Here is a 23,315-nt window from a genome sequence, read left to right on the forward strand (position 1 = left end):
AGCTGTGTTGCGTGGATCGGGTAACTGTTTTTTTTGTTTTTAAACTGCCATGGATTACTGCGGAGACCAGCGCTGGATGTAGGTGAGTATGAAATCTTTCTTTGCAGGGCCATGTTTATTGGATATTCTACGTGGAGAAGGGGACCGAACATCTGGTATAGGTAAGTATGTGTGAATGGGTAGGTGTGTGTAATAAAGTTATACTGTCACGGTGTGTGACTTTTTTTAACTATTTATTTTACAGTGAAATTACAGGTGCCGCATGTCTGCTGGCACTTGTAGTTCCACAAGTGCAAAATGGCAGCCATGCTGGCACTTGTAGTTCCACTGTAAAGTACAATAGTGTTATTTTTTTAATATTTGGCCCCCCTATTACCCCCATACCCACCGCTCCAGGGGTATGGGGATGAGCCCCAGGCTTCAGCGTAAGCCTGTGGCGCTCGGGAGAGAGGGGGACCCTTTTTTGGGGGGTCCCCGATTCCCCCGAGATCACCGGCTTGCGCTGACCGACTTGGGGTGTAATGCTTTGGACCTGGAGCCCCGGTGATTGGATCTCCGGCCTGTGGCATTACACCCTGGTCGGTTGGGTCTGGTGCTGGTCTTAAATAAAGAGGGTACCCCACGTCATTTTTTGCCCCCTATATTTAAAACCTGTACTAGTCCCTGCAGCCTGGTGTTGGTTTCTAAAATACGGTGGAACCCTACACATTTTGTTCCCCGTATTTTTAGAAACCATCACTGGCTGGCAAGCCTGGGGCTGGTTTGGCTTTTGGGGGGGAGACCCTATGTCATTTCTGTTGTACATTTTTTTTTTTTACAGGTTCAACTAAAACTGGAATTTTTGGGAAATATTAGACACAAGATACACTATGTCGAAAAGCCATTCCCGTGGACCAAAGACTAGTGGCAACGTTGCGCTGCTTGGCAACTGGTAGATCTTTGGAAGATTTGAAATTTACATCTGTAATTTCGGCACAATTATTGGGTCGTATTATACCTGAGACTTGACTGGCAATAATCAAAGTTCTTAAAGGGGAATATTGTAAGGTAATATAATTTTCAAAAATGAGTAAAGTCATTTGTAATCATCAATTTTACTTTATTTGTAGATGTTTTTTTTCACACCACTTCTCAAACTTTATTAACCTTTCAAAAATAGTGGCCCAAACACCAACCACATTTTCAAAATAACAATGTTTAATTTTACACATTTAATGGGATACATGTAAAAAAAAAAAACCTAAACAATTGTGGTTTGAGGGGAAGGGTTGGTCGTTGGGATAGTTATTTGTAAAAAGAACATAGTGATTTTAACTTTAAAAAACAAAAAAATGTAATGTAATTATTATGATAACCAAATTATAATTCAGCATAATGGCCATATTGCTGAGGAGAAATACTTTCTGAAGGGGAAGGGGTAGCACTATATTGCTGCCTTTGGCTATACGATGCGAGTAAAGCTGATCGATTACAAACATGGTTGCCCTGGAAGCTGTGTCCGTCCAGCTAAGGGTTAAAATACTGTGGTGGAGGCTGGGTTTCTTGATATTGCCGTGTTGGTATCTTGATGGATCAGGACATATGATAGTTTGACGACCCACTTCCCCACGCCGTCCCATAAACAGGATTTCATAAATCAGACTTTCAACATCCTCCCTGTAGCTTGGATCAATTTTCTTTAGTTTTGCAGCTACATTCACTCCAATAGCATCATACTCATCCATGGTTGTTGCCATTAAATTCTATGCGGTGGCCAATAGACTTTCCGCCACGGGATCACTTGGTCCACCATCATGATTTCTTTTCCGAAGTCTTCTCTGGAAACTGATGCTCCTGCGACCTTGTGAACTGGAGATGCTGGTGTTAGCTGGTTCATTTGGAATAGTTGGAGATGTCTGCGTAGGTTGGATGGTTGGGTTTGTATCTTGATTACCTGTGTTAGTGCTTGTACTTGGTTCATCAATGTTGCTTTGGTGTAAACCTGCAGAATCCTCCATCTGAATGTGAGAGTGGTAAAAAATTTAAATGTGAAATAATGTTAATTTTCACTTTTTGATTTTAATTAAAATACTCTTTTTTTTTTTTTTGCTAGTTCCCATCTACACCAGAAGATTGGATGGATATTGGTCAGAAATTTGAAGAACGCTGGAATTTCCCAAATTGTGGGGGAGCAATAGATGGAAAACATGTCAGAATTATCCCACCTGCCAACTCTGGTTCCTATTATTTTAATTAGAAAGGTTTTTTTAGTGTGATTTTAATGCCTATAGATGCTAATTATCAATTTCTGTATCTGGATATTGGTAAAAATGGGCGAGTGTCTGATGGTGGAGTTTTTGAACAGACCGCCTTTCATCGCAGACTCACCAATGATACAAAATAATATCTTGCATTGATTTTTAAGTACTGTAAATTCTGAATGATGCGTTTAAGGGGCAAGTTGACATTAAGCATGTGTGTTGTGTTTTTTTTTAAATTAAGTAATTTTTAAACTGCTAGGTCATTTGTTAATAAATTACTTCATTAATGATTCTGTCTTCTGTTTTTGTAATAATAGTGTGGCATGTGTTTGTTTTTTTTGTGTAATAAATGTTGGAAATGTACAAAAATTGTGTTGGTTAAATCAATTTTGTTTTAGGTATATATTTTTTGAAAGATTTTTTTCCAAAATCCTAAACACATTTCTTCGACTGTTTGTCGAAATTTTTGTAGTTGGGTTTGAAAGGGACACATATAAACTCAATAAGGTAACCTTGTGCTATAACACACTGGTTCACAAATTGGGTGGCGTGGCAACCTGGGGTGCCTCAGGGCACTTCCAAGGTTGCCTTAGGTTCATGGTCAAGTCCCAAAAAACTTAAAAAAAAAAAAAACTGTTAGAGGCAAAACCAGTAGCAACAGCTGCCAAATGAAAAACATGTGGAACAAATAAAGTGCAGCCCTGTCAACGACTACATACCTGAACCGAAGGTTGACATATAACCACAATTTACTGCATTTAGTTTTTGCTATTTGTAACAATTCAAAAATTTTAGCCCAGGGGTCCCATGGATATAAAGCTGATACTCTAGGGTGCCATGATTGGGCAAAGTTTGGAAAGCATTGCTACAACAACATTATTTAGAGTACACTTACCATGTTGTCCGTGGCCACTGCGGAATGAGACGCTGATGCTTCATCATCCTCTTCATCCAGGGTATGAAATGACTCCCTTGGCAGCTCTTGATCCAAAGTGAATGTGAAAAGGTTATAATACCACAGCCGTGGTGTGTATATCTGGTCAGTGGATGCGCCAGATCTATGTGAATCCAACCATTTATTTATTTCCTTCTTGAACACAGTGCGTAAATTAGCTATTTTGTTTTTGACCCATGTCAGATTGGCATTAGGTATTTTGGACTTGGCAACCTCAATGAGGGCATTATATGCCAAGGCCCTTTTTTCCCGGTTCATATAACAGTCGTCCTTGCACTTCCATAGGCATGGATGTGCACGATATACAGCTATAAATTCTGTTATAAATTTTTTGGAATTTTCAGTAGCCATGATCTCTGTTAAAAACATAAAATTTTTTAGCTGTTGTACAACACTTGCACTGTAAATAGTTTGCATGACTTAATAACTCTGGCCCTGATTCAGAGCCGGTCGCTCTGACAGAGCGCTCGCTCTTAATCAGAGCCGGTCTTTCTTTTTTTTTTATAACGGCCTCCTGTCCGCTCGCATAGCTGTGGGTGACCACCCACAGCTATAGCGAGCGGCCATGATGATGGTCGCGATGGTCAAGACCATCGCGACCAACGGTCTTGTGACGAGACCCTTGTGGTAGGGTCTTGTTGCCGCAAGCCCCAGAGAGATTTCGGCTCTAACAGAGCTGGAATCTCTCCATTGACATCACTGGTGAAGTCAGTGGGGCCGGCCCCAAACTGTAGGTGTTCTCATGGGAACGCCTGTTTAGGCAGCCACCCCCCCCGGCCCGCCCACCAAAGGGGGTATGCTGTCACTCAACATCGACAGCACGCCCCCTTTGGTGCGAGACCTGGAGCTATCCAGGTCTCGCGCATGCGCACGTCGGAGCCGGCTCCGTCGTGCAATGCGCTCTGGGCCACCATCGACCCTGTTGCGAGCGCTTGCGACCGGGTCAGAATCAGGCCCTCTGTCCCTATAAAATTTTCAACTTTATGAACAACCATCATCTGCAGATCACTCGATCTGCAAATATATCTATAACGTCGGGTACACACTAGATATGTAGTCTGATGTTGGCGGATCGGATAACATATCGGGGACATCGTCTAATGTGTACCTTCTATGTCGCTGACGATGCATGCTCCCACACATCATCAACAACATTGGCTGACGGACCTGCATGCTGGTCCGACGGGTGTCATCATCAGCGAGGAACATGCTGCCAAATGCAGCATGGCACCCACTGCTGCAACTTTGCTCTTGACATCAGCAAGTGTGTGTGCACTTGTCGATGCAAGGATCCCAGCTGGGTCCCGTTGCACAATTGGTCGGCTGGGTACGCATCGTTAAAAGTGTAACCAGCTTTAGAAATAAGGTACTATAACACATTTGTTACAGCACTACATTTTTAACCTTATTATTTTATAAGGTAATAAAACGCATTAGGGGAGATGTATTATAGCGGCACCTAACGTTCCGCTATATCGCTTCCTGCTTCGGCTCTTTGCCAAGGAAGCACTAACGATGTAAGAACATCTCATCTGCCAAAGCGGGGGAGCGTCAACTCCCCCCTCCGGCGAACCCAGCCTGAGGACATAGCGCATCAGCCTAGTGCTGTGTCTCGTCCTGGCCGGCACCACTGTGCATGCACGGGATTTTTCAAGAATTGCGAGATCCCGCATGCAGGGACAGCACTGTCCCTGCTGTGGGGATAGGGCATCGCCAGGCTGTAGCTGGCGATAGCGACAGGAACGGTCAGGCGAACTGACCGTTCATACATGCCCCTGCACATTGAATATTAAAAATAAGATAATAAATAATTATTTTGTTAACAAATAATGGGGTAGATGTATTATAGCGGCACTTAACGTGCCGCTATAACGCTTCCCGCTTTGCCTCTTTACCGAGGCGAAGCAGGAAGCACTACCGATGAGATTTATGTACATCTCATCGGCCTGAGAGGGGGAGCGTTAACTCCCCCCTCCGGCGCTACCCGTTAAGAGACAGCAGCGCATCAGCCTAGTACTGATACCCTGTGTCTCTGTCCCGGCTGGCAGCCGCCGCAGCAGGGACAGTGCTGTCCCTGCTGTGGGGATAGGCTAGCGCCAGGCTGTAGCTGTCGATAACGGTATAACCATTCGTAGATGGCCCAGGCTATCGGCGCTGCTATCTTTTAGATAGCAGCACCGATAATGACAGGGGCGCATAGCGCCCCTGTCATTTGCCGCTCAGACCCCCGATCATACATCGGGGAGAAGCGGTATCAGCGCACGTTTCTGGGCTTCATACATCTACCCCATTGTGATATATGAGCTAATTTCTTAAGTCATAATGTGCAAATATTAGTGATATTATTAGTGTAAAAAATATGTGGTTATGTGTTTTAATATACTAATAAAATGTCCATGCTCAACATTTACTGACAAAATATGACAGCTACAAGCCCTACTTATCCCTATTACTAGCGTTGTTTCCATTTACAGAACAGCGTGTATTAACAAACTGCTCCCTGCCTAGACACTAGAGTCTGCAACCAACCTATGAAGTCGGAAGTGTATAGCGGCTACCCGGAAGTTCATCCGGCTCAGCGCGCAGCTCTGCAGTCGTTGGGGATAGAAAGGTGAGTGCATGCACATACACAAAACTGGGGGAAAAGCTGGTCGCTCGGCAGTGACCGCATACACTGCCCGATGCGGCCGACTACAAACTTGCAAATATCGCATCAGTCCGACATGCTGGTCGATTCGGCATGCCGGACCGATCGATATTTTGCTCTTGGTCGCCCCCACACACAGTACAATTATCGGGGCGATCCGCAGGATACCGGCAGGATCGCCCCGATAATTGTATAGTGTATGGCCAGCATTAGTTAAATAAAATTGTAATGGTTTTGTTAAGGCTTTCACTGAGCAGTAAGCTGGGTACAAATTTTGATGATGGATCGGTCAGAAAACCGATCCGCCATCAGAGTGGCTGATTGGTAAGCTATACACACTTACCAAACGGTTACTTGATGTGTCTGGGCTGACATCATAACTGGACGGGCATTTAAATTTGCCCATCCAGTTGAGATATCAGTGTCGGCGGTACACTGCAGCAAGTGTACGGGCGATCCGCAGGTCGCCCGTACACACAGCCAGATGCACACATACAGTATCTTTCATGTATATTGATATCGACTGTGCTGCAGGGATGAACTGATGTCTGTGAATAACGTCATTCACAGACATATCGGGTGTACATACCCGCCAATGCACTTGTGATATATTGTTTGTCAATATAACAAGTAATACATCGCCAAGACTGTACCCAGTATTAGAACCAGATGACAAACTTCACCTATAACAATCCAACTTTCATGCAGAGTGGAATATGCTCACAGCTACTTGGATGCCCCAGGACTTTAAGCTCAGATTATTAGGGACTTATCTAAGTGTCAATAAGCACAGGAATATGGAGACTGTAGAAGAGACTGCATGCAGAGCAGAGCACTGATACCAATACAATGGTAACAGAAGAACAACTAGGAACAATGCAACAGTCAGGGCAGGCAGCGGCAAGAAGAATGAAATAAGACAAGCCAACAGTAAGGGCAGGCAAGGAAATTCAATTAAAACAAGCAAAAGGTCAGGGTTGGTAGGACACAGCATATAACAAACAACGTGCGGGAGCAGGGCAAAAGGAATGCTATCTCCAACAAGGGGTTCTGCCCTGCCTGCCATTTACACTCCTTGTGACCAATCAGGATGCTCTTAAGGGTCTAGCACACCTAAGCATGTGACAAGATAGCAATACAATATTACAAAGCCTACGTTATAGCGTGTATTTCATTTACTTATTGTGATTTTACTGGAAATTGAAAATGTAACCTTATTGACAGGTTAGGTTTCCACTTATTTCTTTTGTTTGTTCTCCGTATAATTATGTTGGTGGTTTTGTTAGTCACTACATTGTTAAAACAAAAGATAATTTAAAATTAAAAAAGCATAGCCACCTTTTATTTCTTTCTAGATTCTCTTCTCTAGCAGTAAATTGGCATTGGGAAGCTCCCAAAAAATCTACCTGCAGGCTGCTTAGGTATGTTGAAGAATTTTAGTGATCCTTCTGTCAGCTTTTTGCATTATGATAGGGACAGCTTAGTCTATCACAGTGACAGACGCATATAATTATGTATACCATGTATTTTAGTTTTTCCCTAATTGGTAAGGACAGGACTAGTACTAAAAGATTTGTTCCTGAAATTTTAATTTGTGCTGTTTTTTTTTAATACTGTACTTTGCAATTTGCTCATTGTCACTTCCGTTCTGTGTTTGATGATTTTCTCAGTATGTCCTTCTTATTTTGTACTTGCGAAGAACTCAATTACCCAGCTTTCTTTTTTTATAATGACTGCAATTTACAGTATGTTTTGTTACAGTTTCAAAATGGTACTTCTCTTTTTTGTTTGCTGAATGTAGCATCCATTCATATTCTGTATACATGGTGATGAAAGACACACTAGGGGGCTGAATCGGATGCTACATCGTCATGTGTGCGTTTATTATATTCCTCTGCAATTTTATGCTAATACCGACACAAGCCGTCCCCTGGTGTCCAGCTGTGAAACAGAATATGCAAGGACTGATCTTTAGACACTCAAATACCACTTGGTACATCCTTAGAAGCAGCCATCGGTCACACGATCGAAACTTGTACCAGCCCCATGCTAGGTGCAGATTGTCCAATTTGAGCGTTTATATGTCTCAGGTGGCACCCCACTTCAGTGACAGCCTGTGACACTCCCATAACACGCCATCTCCATATGTCACCCAGGAATGCCTAATACATTTTTAAGACATTTCTAAGACCATGGGCCAAATGCAATAGGATGAGAGTTTAGAAAATGTGAGCATTTAGCAGTAAACTCTCACATTGGTCGAGTTTTATCTTCAAAATAGGAAAACATCTGGATGAGAGTTTAAATAGTGAGAGTTTTTTGAGTCAGTTTGTTTTTCAGATTCTATTACATTGGCCTATTACATTTTGCCCCATGTGTCTCAATCACTATCATGACTCTGGACATATGCCCAGTGGAAAAAAATCACTCAACTGCACCCGACAAATCGATATTGCATGTGACTGTGAATCAGGTCCTAAGTGACATTAATGAAAATTGTTTCACAGTTACCGCTGTAAAAAAGGCAATGTTGCCCATATAATCAACCAATCACATCCCAACTATAGATCTGCGCTGACCCCCGTGTTTTGGTTTTGGATCTGTAGTATCTCCTTCGTGTTTTGGATCTAGATTTGGTTTTGCCAAAACCGCCCTTCTGTGTTTTGGATCTGTATTTTTCAAAAAAAATCATAAAAACAGCTGAAATCACATAATTTGGGTCTGTTTTTGTTCCTACTATTACCCTCATTAACATTTATTTCCAGTCAATGTTGACCACCTCACAGCTCACAATATTGATTATATTCAGTTTAGGCCAAAAGGTTGCATTGAGCAAGCTGGCTGACTAGGCTAAGTGACAGCAGTAGGCAGCACTAACATGTGGCAGTTCAGCTTCCAGCATGGCAAAGAGTGGCACTGTAGTGGTAGACAGGATGGCAGTTTAATAAACTGTACAACTTCATAGGAAGTTTAAAAACCAAAACTGTTTTCATTAATCAAGAACTAGCTCAGAGGCTTGTGGGAGTTGGAGTATGTTTATAGGCTGAAGACAGGGAAAGGACAGAAGGATTGATTCATTTGTAAATGTAATTATAATGTTTTGATTCTGAAAATAAATTATGAGGGAGGATCAATGTAGGATCAAGTTCTTCAGTTCCTGAAAGACATCTTTGATCTGAAGGAGATTTTTATACATCTAATAGAAATGCAGTGGCCTTGCTTTTGGAGGTGCTGCTAAATAGTACAAACTGTAAACAGACATTTACTTTGTGTTCAGGGAGGTTGTTTGGGATAATGGGACCAAGACTTGCTGTTTACATCAGAGGAAAGCAGCCTGTAGCTCTCCGGCTGAACTACAACTCCCAGCATCCATGCTGTTTGCTGCTGCCTGCTGGAAGTTGTTTGTCAACAACGGGTGGCGTGCCTCAGGTTACCTCAGCCTGATTTACGCACAGTACTATGTAAATATGTATGTATGTGACCAATATACACAACTAGTTTTTGTACTTTATTACACACATCCTGGCAGGAAGATGCTCTGTGCTGCTGCTCATATTTCTGGTCTCTCGCATCACACCCACCATCTACATTATCCAGTTACTCTGATTAGAGTGACCTACATACAAAGGAGGCAGGCGTTTATTGAGCTGAACCATTATTTATAACGGCCTATCAATTCACCAGGGCCCTGGAGCAACCGTTTGGGGTTGGGTACATTTTAAAATCTACCATGTTTTGACACTTAATCAACTTGGTGGTTCAGAATTTTTGTTAAAAATTAAACGGGCATACAGGAGATGCTGTCTGTGGCTATAACAATTTCTGGACATTTTTGGGATTCATCAACCGCATGTAGAATATTTCAGTGGCTGTGGCAGTGCAACTTCCAACATAGCACATCAGGAAACAAATGTTTTAATTAATCAAGAGGCCTGAGGGAGATGGAGTATGTATGTAGTTGAAGGCAGGGAAAGGAAGGGTTGATTTGTAGTAAGTTTAATTAAACTTTTTGATTCTGAAGCAAATTTTGCACACAAAATCAACTTGGTGGTTCAGAATATTTTTTTAAAATGAAAGGGGACCTAAGTGAATCAGCAAAACCTTGGGAGTCCCAAAACGCCTTGCAGATTCTAAAAGTTTAGGACACAAGGCCTGCCACAACATTCCTCTCACACCAATCCACCGCACACAATCAGAGCGAGGGAAGGAAGGAGCACCACAAGCATTCATGAACTTAGCAGCCCAGAAAACATAGGAGTGGCCAACAATCCATATTTTAAGAGGGTCAATTTTAACACCTGAAGGGGGAGAATGCAAAATTAAATTAATTTGCAATTATAATTAAGTAGTGGAGGATCTGCCAAAAAGAAAAATTTTGTGTAACCAGCTGCCAGGCTGAAATTTAGACAAGCTTCAGTGCCAAATTGAAGAAAACATTAAGACACATGAGGGTAAAAGGGTGGTGGGGAGGAGGGGAAGGGGGAGGAGGGGGAAAGCAGGGAAACACGGATAACTCGGCTGGAGGAAAAACCGAAAAACCTGCTGAGGGACATACTAATTGTAATTAGTGATGTCAATAAGCCGAATTAGGTCCGTCAGTTCAGGCAAAAAGAATAGGCCAAATGCCTCCAGACTTCCGCTGCCATAGCGGCGAGTAGCTAATCCTCGAGTCGGGCAGACAGGACAAACAAGACACACAAGACCATACTTTGAAGGAAAACAAACAAATAACATGACAAACAAATAAACATAACATTATTAAATGCGAAATGCAATCAATGCAGAGGCCGAATGTAACGCTTATAACTGGATGATTTCCAACGGCCTAAAGCCTTAATCTCGGATACAGAAAATCCAGCTGAAGCAGCGAAAGTTGCTGCCCCAATATGAAACGAGTGCGTACCGAAATCCTGGGAGACACAGCGCTTCAAACCCCAACCAAACTGGTATTTGGTTAATGGCGAATCATCCTCATGCAGAAGCCAAGAACCCGCAGTAACAGGCCTTACCTGAAGACAACGCTTGGCCAGGATAATGGGGCAAATACACAAGTTCTCAGATGGGACAAGCGAAATCCAACATCCCCTACCCATTTGATCAGTCTTGGAGCGCCTAAGCCTACAAAGCAACGACGTCCGCGCGAAGGAGCGTAGAATCGGTTCGCTTGGATGCCACCACCAACTCCGAAATCTGTAAAGCCCCATGATAGGCCAGAGAAAAAGTTAGTTTGAACAAATTAACTTCAAAAACCGAATCCGCCACGTCTGCTATGGCCGCGAGGAGTAATGGAAGGAGGGAAATATCAATGGGATGCCTCTTGTCGGGCGCAACCGGAACCGAACGAGCCCAACCCTTCAAGGCCCTCTGAATCAGAAAGCTCTTTGTCAGGTCTGGAAAGCTTTTTAACTTAAAGAAGAATGAAATACCGGTCAAATAACGGGAAACCACAGCTCTGGATCTGCCAGAGACATAGAGATGCCAAATAAAAGCATCAACTGATGCCTGCTCTTACCTCCATGTCTGTAGCGACGGGAATACTCTTCCCACTCTTCCCAAGCCTGGTTGTAAACTCCTAGAGTACCCGGGGCGAGAGCCCGGCGCACTAAGGGCCTGATTCAGAGCTGAACGCTCTGACCAGAGCGTTCGCTCTGAATCAGTGCCCTCCGACCTGAAAATGGAGCGGCCTCCTGGCCGCTCGCATAGCTGTGGGTGACCACCCACAGCATATGCGAGCGGCCAAAAAGATGGTCGCGATGGTCTTTGACCATCGCGACCATCGGGCTTGCGACGAGACCCTGTGGTAGGGTCTCGCTGCCGCAAGCCCAGGAGTGATTTTGGCTCTGTCAGAGCCAAAATCACTCCCACTGACATCACTAGTGATGTCAGTGGGGCCGGCTTCAGACGGTAGGCGTTCCCATGGGAACGCCTCCGTCTGGCAGCCACGCTCCCGGAACGCCCACCAAAGGGGGCGTGCTGTCAATCAACATCAACAGCACGCCCCCTTTGGTGCGAGACCCGGAGCAACGGAGAGGGAGCTCCGTCGTGCGCATGCGCAGTGGGGCAACATCGACCCGCTTGTGAGCGTCCTTTGCTTGTGAGCGGGTCTGAATGACCCCCTAAGCCCTCCATGCTGGCTTGATGACCTGCCAAACATAAGAGGGGCAAAGCACACCAGTAGCGTCAGCCCCAGGGGCCAAAGATCGAAACCTAGGTCACTGAAACCGAGATAACGCATCTGCGATTTCATTCTCCGCCCCGGGAATATGCCGCTCTCTGAATGAAATATTGCAGCGCAAGCAAGTTAAGACTAACTGCGCCAAAACTCGCAACACTAGAAATGATTTAGCACGCTGCTGATTAATCGCATGCACAACGCCAAGGTTATCACACCTGAGCACTATGCTGCGATCACGTAAATGCTCACCCCACACTTCCAATGCAACCATGATGAAAAAGAGTTCGAGGAGCAACAGGTCCCATGTGAGACTCAAATGCACCCATTCCTCAGGCCAAGGTGCCGAACACCAGGACCCGGCAAGGTAGCAACCAAAACCCGCTGAACCCGCCGCATCGGTGAAAAGCTGCAGCTAAGAGCTGTCGACAACTGGAGCCATCCAGATCACAACGCCATTAAATTTGTCAAGAAAAGATGCCCAAACGGACAAATCCCTCTTGATTTCGGAGGACAGGTGAACCATATAATGCAGTCTGGATGCCCCAGCTGTGGACCGCTCCAGTTTACAACAGAAAACCCTGCCCATTGGGATAATCCAACAGGCAAAATTCAATAGACCGAAGATCGATTGCGCCTGCCGCAAAGAAATTTTGTTTGCATCTAAACATGTACCAATCGCGTCGCGCAATTTCACCACCTTGTCCTGAGGAAGCCTGCAAACCCCTGCCAGGGTGTCAATCTCGATGCCCAAAAACAATAGGCAGGCGAGAGGACCCTCAGTCTTCTCACCAGCAACCGGTACCCCGAAATGGAAAAACAGAGCTCGTAAAGAAAAAAGAAACGCACGTTCTGAATTTGCAGGACCCACGCACAGAAAATCATCGAGATAGTGAGCTATCCCATGACCCCCACAAGAAGTCTCCACGCACCAATGAAGAAAGGTGCTAAATCTTTCAAAAAAGGCACAGGAAACAGAGCATCCCATAGGCAAGCACTTGTCTATAAAATATCTGCCACCAATGCAAAGCTCCATGTACCCGAAGGAGTCGGGATGCAGGGGAAGTAGACAAAAAGCCGATTCCACATCTATCTTAGCCATGAGAGCACCAGGTCCATACGACCTAATCATCCCTAAAGCCTCGTCAACCGACTGATACACCACCGAACAAAATTCTAGAGGTATAGCATCATTCACCGATGACCCTGATGGGTATGACAGATGCTGAATGAGCCTAAATTTACCCGGAGACTTCTTGGGGACAACACCCACTGGAGAAAGAATCAAATCCTCCAGCGGGGGTTGTTCAAATGGGCCTGCCATTCGCCCTAGGCTCACCTCCTTCTGAATTTTGGCATTTAAGACATCAGGTAACTCGTGCGCTGACCGCAGATTCCTCGGGGGGCCAACCCTAACCTCACCCATAATGGGTAACCGAAAACCAAAAGTGAACCCGGAATACAAAAACCGCGCATCCTCAATGTTTGGATACCAACCCAACCATTTGGTCATAGCATACAAACGCACCGGGGACAATGCCTTACTTAGCCCCGGTATTCCCAGGCGGCTTGGAAGACTGCTGTCCAGGCAGTCAGGAACAATTGGACACGGGATGGGTTCCGCTGGAGGTGACAAAAACGACACCGCTGCCCCTGAGTACAGGTGGCATTGTTAAAAGCAAAGCATTTGCCTTTATTCTGAGTCTGAGCGGAAAAACGACCCGGTCCTGGTGGACGCCGAATAGAGGGAGCTTCGACTGGAAGACGCGGTGGCTGAGTGACTTCCAGCCACACCTCCACATCCTTACCACCAAACTCAATGACAAGCCTGCCATCCTGCTTCCGACAAAACTCTTTGTCGTAAGCCCGCCAGTTAAACCCCCGGGAACCGCGCTGCATGCTATTAATCAGGTGCAGATACCTGATAATATTTAAGTGCTCCTCATGACGAATTATTAAATAGCATGATGCAAACATGCAAAAACCCTCGATCCAATTACTAAAGGACTTGAAAGCGTCCATGCCAACTCCCCCTAGTCTTGACCGCTTTAAAATCCTTTTTTGCATTGTCAGTGAGCACAAAAATGTCCACGTATAGGCCCTTTGTTATCTTAAGCTTACAGCATGGACGGCAGCCGCGCAAAACTGCTGTATTATCGCAGTGGACCCCCAGTGACCGATTAGAACATTTGCGGGAAGGGGCACGCGAACGGGAACGACGGCGCTTAGATGACTGATCACTCCAGTCGGCCTCACGTTTAGCATATTTAGCGGCCCGCTTGCGCACCATGGCAGAACTGCTGGCGTCAGACACTAACGATGAAGAGGAACAACAACTGCTACTGTCATTGTTCTCATCATAAGTAGACCCACCTTATGTATTTGACTGCTCGCCACCCAAAGAATCAGCCGAAGCCACCTCCTCGTCCACAGCTGCATCCTCGGGACTGTCGCTGACATTGCCATCTAAAAAAGAGGGTAACACAGCATCTGGCGCCACAGCCCCCGATGCAGACAAAGGTGCAGAAGAGGGAACAGCTAGATTGGCCGAAACCAGGGAAGGGACCGCTCCTGAAGTACCTTGCGCTATTAATGACCCAAATGTGCGCACTGCTGACAGAAATTGGTCGGGTATGGGTGTTGGTAATTGAGACGTAGAAGCTGTCTGGGGCGCACCAGCTGGAGACCCGGCCGCAGTTGTGATAAGGCAGCCACAAAAGGGGCAAATAACGTGGCCATGGAGGACATGACATTTAAAACACCTGCAGGATCCCCTGAGTTTATGGGTATTAAAATAGTATCCATGTTGGGGGTCCCTACACTGAGACTAGCCCCTTGTGCAGAGCTGCTGGCACACCTGCAGCAAGCTCTGATTCCTATCACCAAAATGGCGGCTAAGCCCCACCCCCCGAGCAGGCTCAGGGAGCTGAGCAGGGCCGCCACTTCAAACTGGGCCTGAGGGCCTCTGTGGGCCCTACTTGTCCTGGAGGTCCGAGCCGGGGCCCGAGACCAGACTGGTCTCGAAAACCTCGGCCACCTCAGCCGGTATCCGGGCGGGGGCACGCGCGTCCGCGGGCCGCAGCACTGCTGCGAGCCGGGACAGGCGGGAGGGCAGGCACAGCAACAGACGTGCGCTGACCTGCCCGCCTATGAGAACCAGCAGCCGTGGCCCCCAGATCAGTCACCACGCGGGAGCCGTTAGCTGGAGAAGACTGCCTCACCGTGGCGGGCCCGCGCCCGCGCTCCACAGCCTCCCTGGCTTGGAACAATGCCAGCGGAGGCGGCAGTAGCTGAAGGGGACCCGGCTCCCTCTAGATAGCGGCGTGGGTTTTTTTTTGCGCGGTGCGGGCGAGACATGGGGCCAGAGGAAGATAGCCAGATGCAGGGTAAAAGGCACAGGAGGATAGGGAAAGGAAAGGGATAAAATAAAAAAGGGGGGGGGGGCAGAAGAGGCCGTGAGGGAGATTAGAGAATGAAAGAGAAATAGAAAATGAAATGCAGGGAGGAACAGGCAAGAGAAACTCAAATATATCACAATAATGCCCTGAACAGCACTTATCTCTGTCTGAAGACAGGAACAAAAGGGGCTTTGTCTCAGCCCACACATCTAGTTAAAACACACATACCTATCCTATAGGGCAACTAAGTCACATGGTGTTACCCAAGCCAGCCCCCAGACTCGAAGTTTAACCCACGATGATCTTATTCAATCACTCTGTTTGTCTAAAATTAAAAATGTCAGGCAGCAATGCCCCAATCAGTGCATAAAGCAAAGAGGTGCAAAATGGAATTGTCCTTGGGCCCTCCCACCGACGGGAGTAATGCCCATGTCCCAACTGCCCATTTCGATTCTTGAATGGGTGGCAGACCTATTAATGTGGCAGTACACCACAGGTTCTCAAACTCGGTCCTCAGGACCCCAAACAGTGCATGTTTTCTATGTCTCCTCACAGAATCGCAAGTGAAATAATTAGCTCCACCTGTGGATCTTTTAAAATGTGTCAGTGAGTAATGAACACACCTGTGCTCCTGCTGGGTGACCTGGAAAACGTGACCTGTGTGGGATCCTGACGACCGAGTTTGAGAATCACTGCAGTACACAAAATGGAAGCTCTAAACAAGAAGGGAGCAGAGGGATTTAAAAGTCTAGTACTAAACATTTCTTATCATTGTCCTTCTGGGATTATGTATGGGAAGGCTGGGAGGGGAGGAGGGAGAACATATCCAGATACCATCACAAAATAGCCTCTCCATTTGGTGCTTGAGTTGCATCTGACAAAACATGGCTGTTATGATCAAGGATAGCCAAGCCCACCAGTTTGGTATCTACAAATCAAGGTTGAAAAATGGCATAAGAGTATTTTGCAAGTATATTTATTATTATTATTATTTATTACCAGTTATTTATATAGCACACACATATTCCGCAGCACTTTATAGAGAATATTTGTCCATTCACAACAGTCCCTGCCCCAGTGGAGCTTACACTCTATTCTCCCTACCACATATACATGCAACTGCACACACATACAAACTAGGGTTAATTTTTTTTTTTGTTGGAAACCAATTAACCTACCAGTATATTTTTGGAGTGTGGGAGGAAACCCACGCAAGCACAGGGAGAATATGCAAACTCCACAGTTAGGGCCGTGGTGGGAATCAAACCCATGACATCAGTGCTGTGAGGCAGTAATGCTCACAGCACTGATGTCACCGTCTGTACTGCAGTCTGTACTGCCCTTTGTGATTTTAGTTGAAATAAATACAGTATGAAACAAAAACGCACAGTGCTTATACGGATACACTGGGGTACGACCTGTAGCATCACAGTGCTTATATGGATACACTGGGGTACGGCCTGTAGCATCACAGTGCTTATACGGATACACTGGGGTATGACAAGCAGCGTCACAGTACTTGTATGGATACACTGGGGTACGGCCTGCAGTGTCACAATACATGTATGAATATTAAACTGCAGTATGACCTACAGCCTTCACAATACATGTATGAATATTACACTGCGGTATGACCTATATATAGCATCACAATACTTGTATGAACATTACACTGGGGTACAGCACACAAAAAAAACAATTGTTTTTTAACTTATATTTTTTACTTTTTTTTTACACTGGAGCAGAGCCCTGGGTGGACACAGCAGAGCCCCTGGATGGACACAGCCAGCTGCCGATGGATGGACACAGCAGCACCTGCCTCTGGATGGACACAGCAACCCCTGCCCCTGGAGGACACAGCAGCACCTGCCCCTTGATGGACATAGCAGCCCCTGCCCGGACACAGCAACCCCTGGATGGACACAGCAACCCCTGGATGGACACAGACCAGCCCTGACACGAACAACACAAGAGCCACCCCTTGAGTAAAAAGGCATGCCAATCACCAGGACCTTTATTGAATCCAAAACCTGCGAGAATCCAACAGCGGGAGGATGACATTTTGACTCGTACAGAAGTGTCACCAAAAGCTTATACATAGTAAGGCTACTCCAGGTACTAGAAAAGAAACTGAAACAGTTTTGATTTTGATCAGGTTGAAATGCAGGAAACAATGCAGCTATGAATTTGAATAACATTTTCAGAATTTCTGCAGAGCTTCAGTGAAATATTCACCTCATTCCACATTTGGTGGAAAACTTAGCATACTTCACTTGTGGAAATTGGCAGTAATCCAAGTCCTCGCTTGACCACCCCACATAGCAGAATTTATTGACCATTGTCATAACGGATGCAAATTATAAATAAATTATAAGGAGAATTGCCAAATATGTAATGGCGAAGCAAAAGGGTAATTAAAATATTGTATCACTAGTACTTCACACTTCTGCTTAACAGTCCATTTAGTTGTAAAACTCAATTTACATGATATATGGCCACAGCTTTGTACATCTTTATTATCAGTTATATTCAGATCAGCATACCGCAGAACATTTGTCTTATTCTGCGTTTGGGTGAAGAAATTTGTACATTTCTCTGGCAGAGTTTTGCCTTACTTTTTTTGTGTGGAATTCTCAGTGTTACCCCGACCACACCACAGAGCAGACTGAATAGACCATTATTGTATACTGACCCTACTCTCCCGGAAGTTGCAGGAGGCTCTTGAAGTTTTGGGTAGCCCCCCTCACCCCCAGAAGAGTGTCCGTATCTCCCGCATCCCACCCATTTCCTAGTAAAGTGGGCAGGAATTGCCAGGCCCGCTGAGAGCTGCGGCGGGCCCGGGTAATAGGGGACGCAGCCTAATCGCGGGAGGCGTGGCCACGCCCCCTTCCCGAAAAAAAAGAAAGATTTGCAGCGCCGCAAAGCGGTGCTGCACTCTGGGGAGGGGGGCGCACTGGGCCCCCTCAGCCCTGCTCAAAGCCAGGGGGGGCGCGATCAGTGTGATCACTCCCCCCCACAGTCATAGGAGACTACTTTGGCTGCTGCTCAGCAGCCATGAGCAGTCTCCACTGCAGCTCAGCTGTGTGCTGGGCTGCTGTGATGGAGTGGAAGCGGCGCCGGGCCCCTCAGGAAGCCCGGGCCACGGTAATCTATACCCGCTCCCCCCCCTCTCGGCGCCCCTGGGAATTGCTGCTCCATATGGAGGTGGCGTGGCTAAATGATGCAAAACCGCTTCATTTAGCCCCGCCCCTCCTCTCGGTCTCGTGATTTGCAAGTTTTCTATGATGGGGGCAGGGCCTAATGACATAGGAGCCTGGCCCCACCCCCTGAAGTGGCCAGCTGTGTTTCCTCTCTGGGCTTCTCCCAGAGAGGAGATTTTAAAAGAATGCTCAAAGTGGTGCGGTATACGGTGGTATGGCATACCGCCACTTCCAGCTGCCATTTCAAGGCACCTCTGCCTGCACCTCTACAGTGATCAGCAGGGTGCAGACATGTACTGGAGGATCTGGGTCGCCGGCAGATGCTGAAGGGTCCGGCACTGGTGGACAGTGCAATAAAGTGTTTTCTGTTTATTGTGGCACAGTGCATGTGACGTTATGACGTTGTGCCACATAGCAGAACCAGGAGAGGCTTTATATTGCTCATGGCTGGTTATGCTTCTGATCTGTGATGGCTTCTGTATAACTCGCACATTTTAATGCTAGTCGCATTAAAAGGTGTTAGTTTACGTAGGGGAAAAAAATCGCATAGATTTGCATAGTGTAGTAGCCTCGAGCTGAAAAGTTCGTAGACTATTACATTTGCGAGTCCCGGCACCAACTCGCACCTAAAAAAAAGCGAGAAGGTGCGAGTTGAAAATTTACTTTCATTTGTGACCTATTCACATTGTGCTCTGCACCAAAATTTGTTACTATGTATTATCTGGTTGAGCCTCTGCTATATGACGGTGACATTGGTTATATTCCTATGCAAACAGGCGTCTTCTAGACCATGTGATCTCCTATGTGTATAGAGAAATCACATATAGGTAAGGAAGACTCTTAAGCGACTGACCTGTACCTGTCGGAGACCCGGGGATTAATCAATTATTATCAAAATCCTGAAAGCTACTGGGTGCCTGAGGCGGCATCTGACCCCCATCCGTTCTAATCCATTTCCATACCCCTATTTCAAAATACCCACTTCGAACATTAGCGTATACAGTGTGCATTAACATTCTGATGTGTGGAGAAGAAATGTTTCAGGAGTAAAGTAGAACACTGACCTTTAATTTACTTCAGGTGTTTTCCAATAGAAACACAAAATCAAATGAACAATAGACAACACATGACTGAGAAAGCCATTGCACAAGAAAACTTTTATTGCAAAATTTGTAATCTTCTCGCCCTGGCTGACATTTTCTTTTTTTTGTGTGTGAATATATTGCTTTGTTTAATAAATATCAGGAAACTTGTTTTTCTGCAAATAATACCAAAGGGTGAAAGATCCTGTGTAAATAGAGGAGTGAAAATTGAGTATCAGTGCTGCAATGTACTGAGCCATATTAACTCCAATGAGTTTGTTTTCTTATATTTGTCTTATATTAAAGATGAATACTCTCATTCACACTATGTAAAAGACTACTGAATCTAATAAGATTGTGCCTATATTTGGCTTGTAGTATACTTCCCAACCTTTCCCAGATGTTCTTTAGTTTAATAGTAATTGAATAAAGTCCTATTATCTCATTACAAAGAGGTATAGGGGTGTTCCTATAGGGTTTTCCTAGAAAAAGTATTGTCTACTTAGGGATGGTCCTCCCAATTTAAGAAGACCCCATCAATATAGAAAAAAATTACTCAAAGGTGAAGATACTTCAACCTTAAAGCATACAATAATTGCATGATCACTTGCCTGAGGAAGCAGACAGATCTGCGAAAGGCAAGGGTTACTATTCCATTCACCCTTGCATTTCTTATTTTCTGTCTCTTTATATAGTTTAATTTTAACAGCAATTATTTTATGCTAGATTATAAACTCTCATAAGCAGGACTCTTTTTAACCTCTGTCCCATGTCAGCACCTCTATTTTCTACCTCGTATGTACATTACCATTCCCAAAGCCTGCTCCGTGTGAACCCCCTAGAACCCAGGCTACTGAGGTCTTCCGTCAATAACAACCACCCGTTGTTCCCTTAGAAATAGGATATGTTCACCAATACTTATAACTGAGGGTAGTAGAGATTCTCATAAAGGTACAATGGGATTCAGTGGTGAGAGGATTGACAGGAACAGAAACAGGTTCAGGTAGACTTGGGAGTCAATGATATTACTTAGTGAACCAATGGTGTGGCTTTGAAGCCAATGGTGCGGCTTGGAGCCGGTAGCAGAAGAAAATATACAATTGATGAGGCCTTGAGAGCCGATGGTGCGGCTTGGAGCCAGTTACAGAAGATTGTACACAATTGATGCGGCTTTGAGAGCCAATGGTGTGGCTTGGAGCCAGTAGCAGAAGAAAGTACACAATCGATGCAGCTTTGAGAGCCGATGGTGCAGCTTGGAGCTGGATGCAGAAGAGAGTAACAATTGATGTGGCTTTGAGAGCCGATGGTGCGGTTTGAAGCCGGTAATAGAAGATAGTACACTTTTGATGCAGCTTTGAAAGCCGATGGGGCGGCTTGGAGTCGGATGCAGAAGAGAGTAACAACTGATGCAGCTTTGAGAGCAGATAGTGTGGCTTGGAGTCGGTTGCAAAAGAGTTAACAATTGATGTGGCTTTGAGAGCCAGTACACAAGTTTAAGTACTAGTTTGTGTACTAATTAGTGTACTGCGTCCATAAGAGTTGGTACACAAGTTTGTGTACAATGGTATGGCTTTGAGAGCCGGTGGCAGCACGGATGCTACTGATGCGGCTAAGGGATCGTAGGAGTGGCAGGAGAACCGGTGGCAGCATGGACGCTGCTGATGCGGCCAGGGAGCCATTGGAGAGGCAGGAGAGCCGGTGGCAGCATGGACGCTGCTGATGTGGCTAGGGAGCCATTGGAGAGGCAGGAGAGCTGGTGGAAGCACGGATGCTGCTGATGTGGCTAGGGAGCCATTGGAGAGGCAGGAGAGCTGGTGGCAGCACAGATGCTGCTGGTGCGGCTAGGGAGCCGTAGGAGAAGCAGGAGAGCCGGTGGCAGCACGGATGCTGCTGATGCGGCTAGGGAGCCGTTGGAGAGGCCGGAGAGCCGGTAGCAGCACGGAAGCTGCTGGTGTGGCTAGGGAGCCGTAGGAGAGGCAGGAGAGCTGGGAGCAAGGTAATACCGCTGGAATACCCTTCCACGAGGTGATACAGAATGCTGACGATGCCGCTGAGCCGAGAGGTCCTACAGGAATGCTATAGTCGGCAAGGCTGCAAAAGGCCAGCGTGTACAAATAGGAAGACAAACAAATCACGCTGTGCTATGGATAACATGTGACCTCCTGAGGTGTGGAGATCGCCTAGCAACTGATGGAACCGGAACAACAGCGTCATGAGAAGCTAAACTGCTAGAGAGAGACAAGTCGTGGCCGCGACTTGTAACAGTATGTTATGTTTTCATGTTTAATCTGTAAAGGACTAGTAAATGTAAACTGCCTTATAAATAATAAATGATGACAATTGCCCAATTCCTGCATTTATATGACACATGGGCAGAGAATTACATTTTTAGTCAAAGCAGTTTAATAAAAGGTTGCACATATAAAAAAAGGTGTTATGTAATAAAAATATCCATATGTCCCCTTAATCATGTTATCAGGCTTATAGGAGTCACACGCAATTATGTGCAACTCAGCATATAAGCGACACAGCGTGTTTTTGTGCAAATGATTTTTTTGCTTGCTGTCTGGAGGCAAGTTTGTGTTGAAATGCAGCATGAGGCTCATTAATCATTTACAAATCGGGCATGAAAATGTCGAAAATGACCAGCGAAGCACGCTCCCAGTGGTAGTTTCTGACATCAGTCATCGCCTGAACATGCTGGTCAATCTGCCGATAACGACAGATTGGGCATGTTCAGGGATGAGGGAGGGTGCCTGCACTGAACGACATATCATTCAGTGTAGGTACTGCAGGGGATGAGGAACGACTGTACGATTACAATGTTGTAATCGTACTGTCGTTCCTCTATCTGCTATTGGATACCTTTAGTCTAGGCCAACTAATGATATAAACATGACAGTTGTGGAGCCCGGAATTTGTCCTCTCACTAATCTGCTCCTGGATAAGCCATCTGTCAGCAGCCTGGCCTTTATCTTCAGTGTATCTACTGGTAAGCAGTCTCAGCACTGCTGGCATGGTGTATTGTACATCTGGTGAGATCTCCCATCTAATATTATGACAGGTGAGCTGTCCACCTCTATTTTGACACTGATAGCCAATGCCTCCGCCTGCCAGCTAAATAATGGTCAGGTTTGTTTGCTTGTACTAGGCCAAAGACAGTAATGTAGTCAAACTAGTCCTTTCTAGATAACTTAAAAAGTAAAAGCTTAAACCACTAATAAGAATGATAAATAAGTGAGATGATTTATGGCCATGGGCAGTAAAATACAATGAGTTCTCAGTGGACAAAATAAATTCAGCAATCAGAAGTATATCAGTAAATCTAAGAGGCCAAGAGATAAAGCGGCCAAGCATTATGTTCCCGCCATTATACAGCTAAAACTGTTCCCTATGGTGCCATTCTGTTGTATTTCTGCAATTCTGTAATCTAAATGTGTCTTTGTAATGTGCATATCGTTAAACCATGATTATAATATGAAATAGCATTGATGCCGCCTCCCTGCACAAAGCCAGTGTTATCGATGTGTTTATTTTTTTTACCTCAGCAACAGAAACCTCAGCATGAAATATAGATAATAGCCAGGCAACTAGTTCTGCAACTGCGTTTTGGAGTCTGTA

The 23,315-nt window shown here is 45.5% G+C and overlaps 1 pseudogene; it reads right to left on the bottom strand.

The window, feature by feature from the left end:
• Nucleotides 1–12,054: 12,054 nt before the first annotated feature.
• Nucleotides 12,055–13,913, bottom strand: LOC148537838 (uncharacterized; annotated as a pseudogene).
• Nucleotides 13,914–23,315: the final 9,402 nt, after the last annotated feature.

This window comes from Taudactylus pleione, unplaced genomic scaffold (assembly GCF_031769625.1).
Source record: "Taudactylus pleione unplaced genomic scaffold, aTauple2 ptg000043l, whole genome shotgun sequence".
NCBI classification, from domain to species: domain Eukaryota; kingdom Metazoa; phylum Chordata; class Amphibia; order Anura; family Myobatrachidae; genus Taudactylus; species Taudactylus pleione.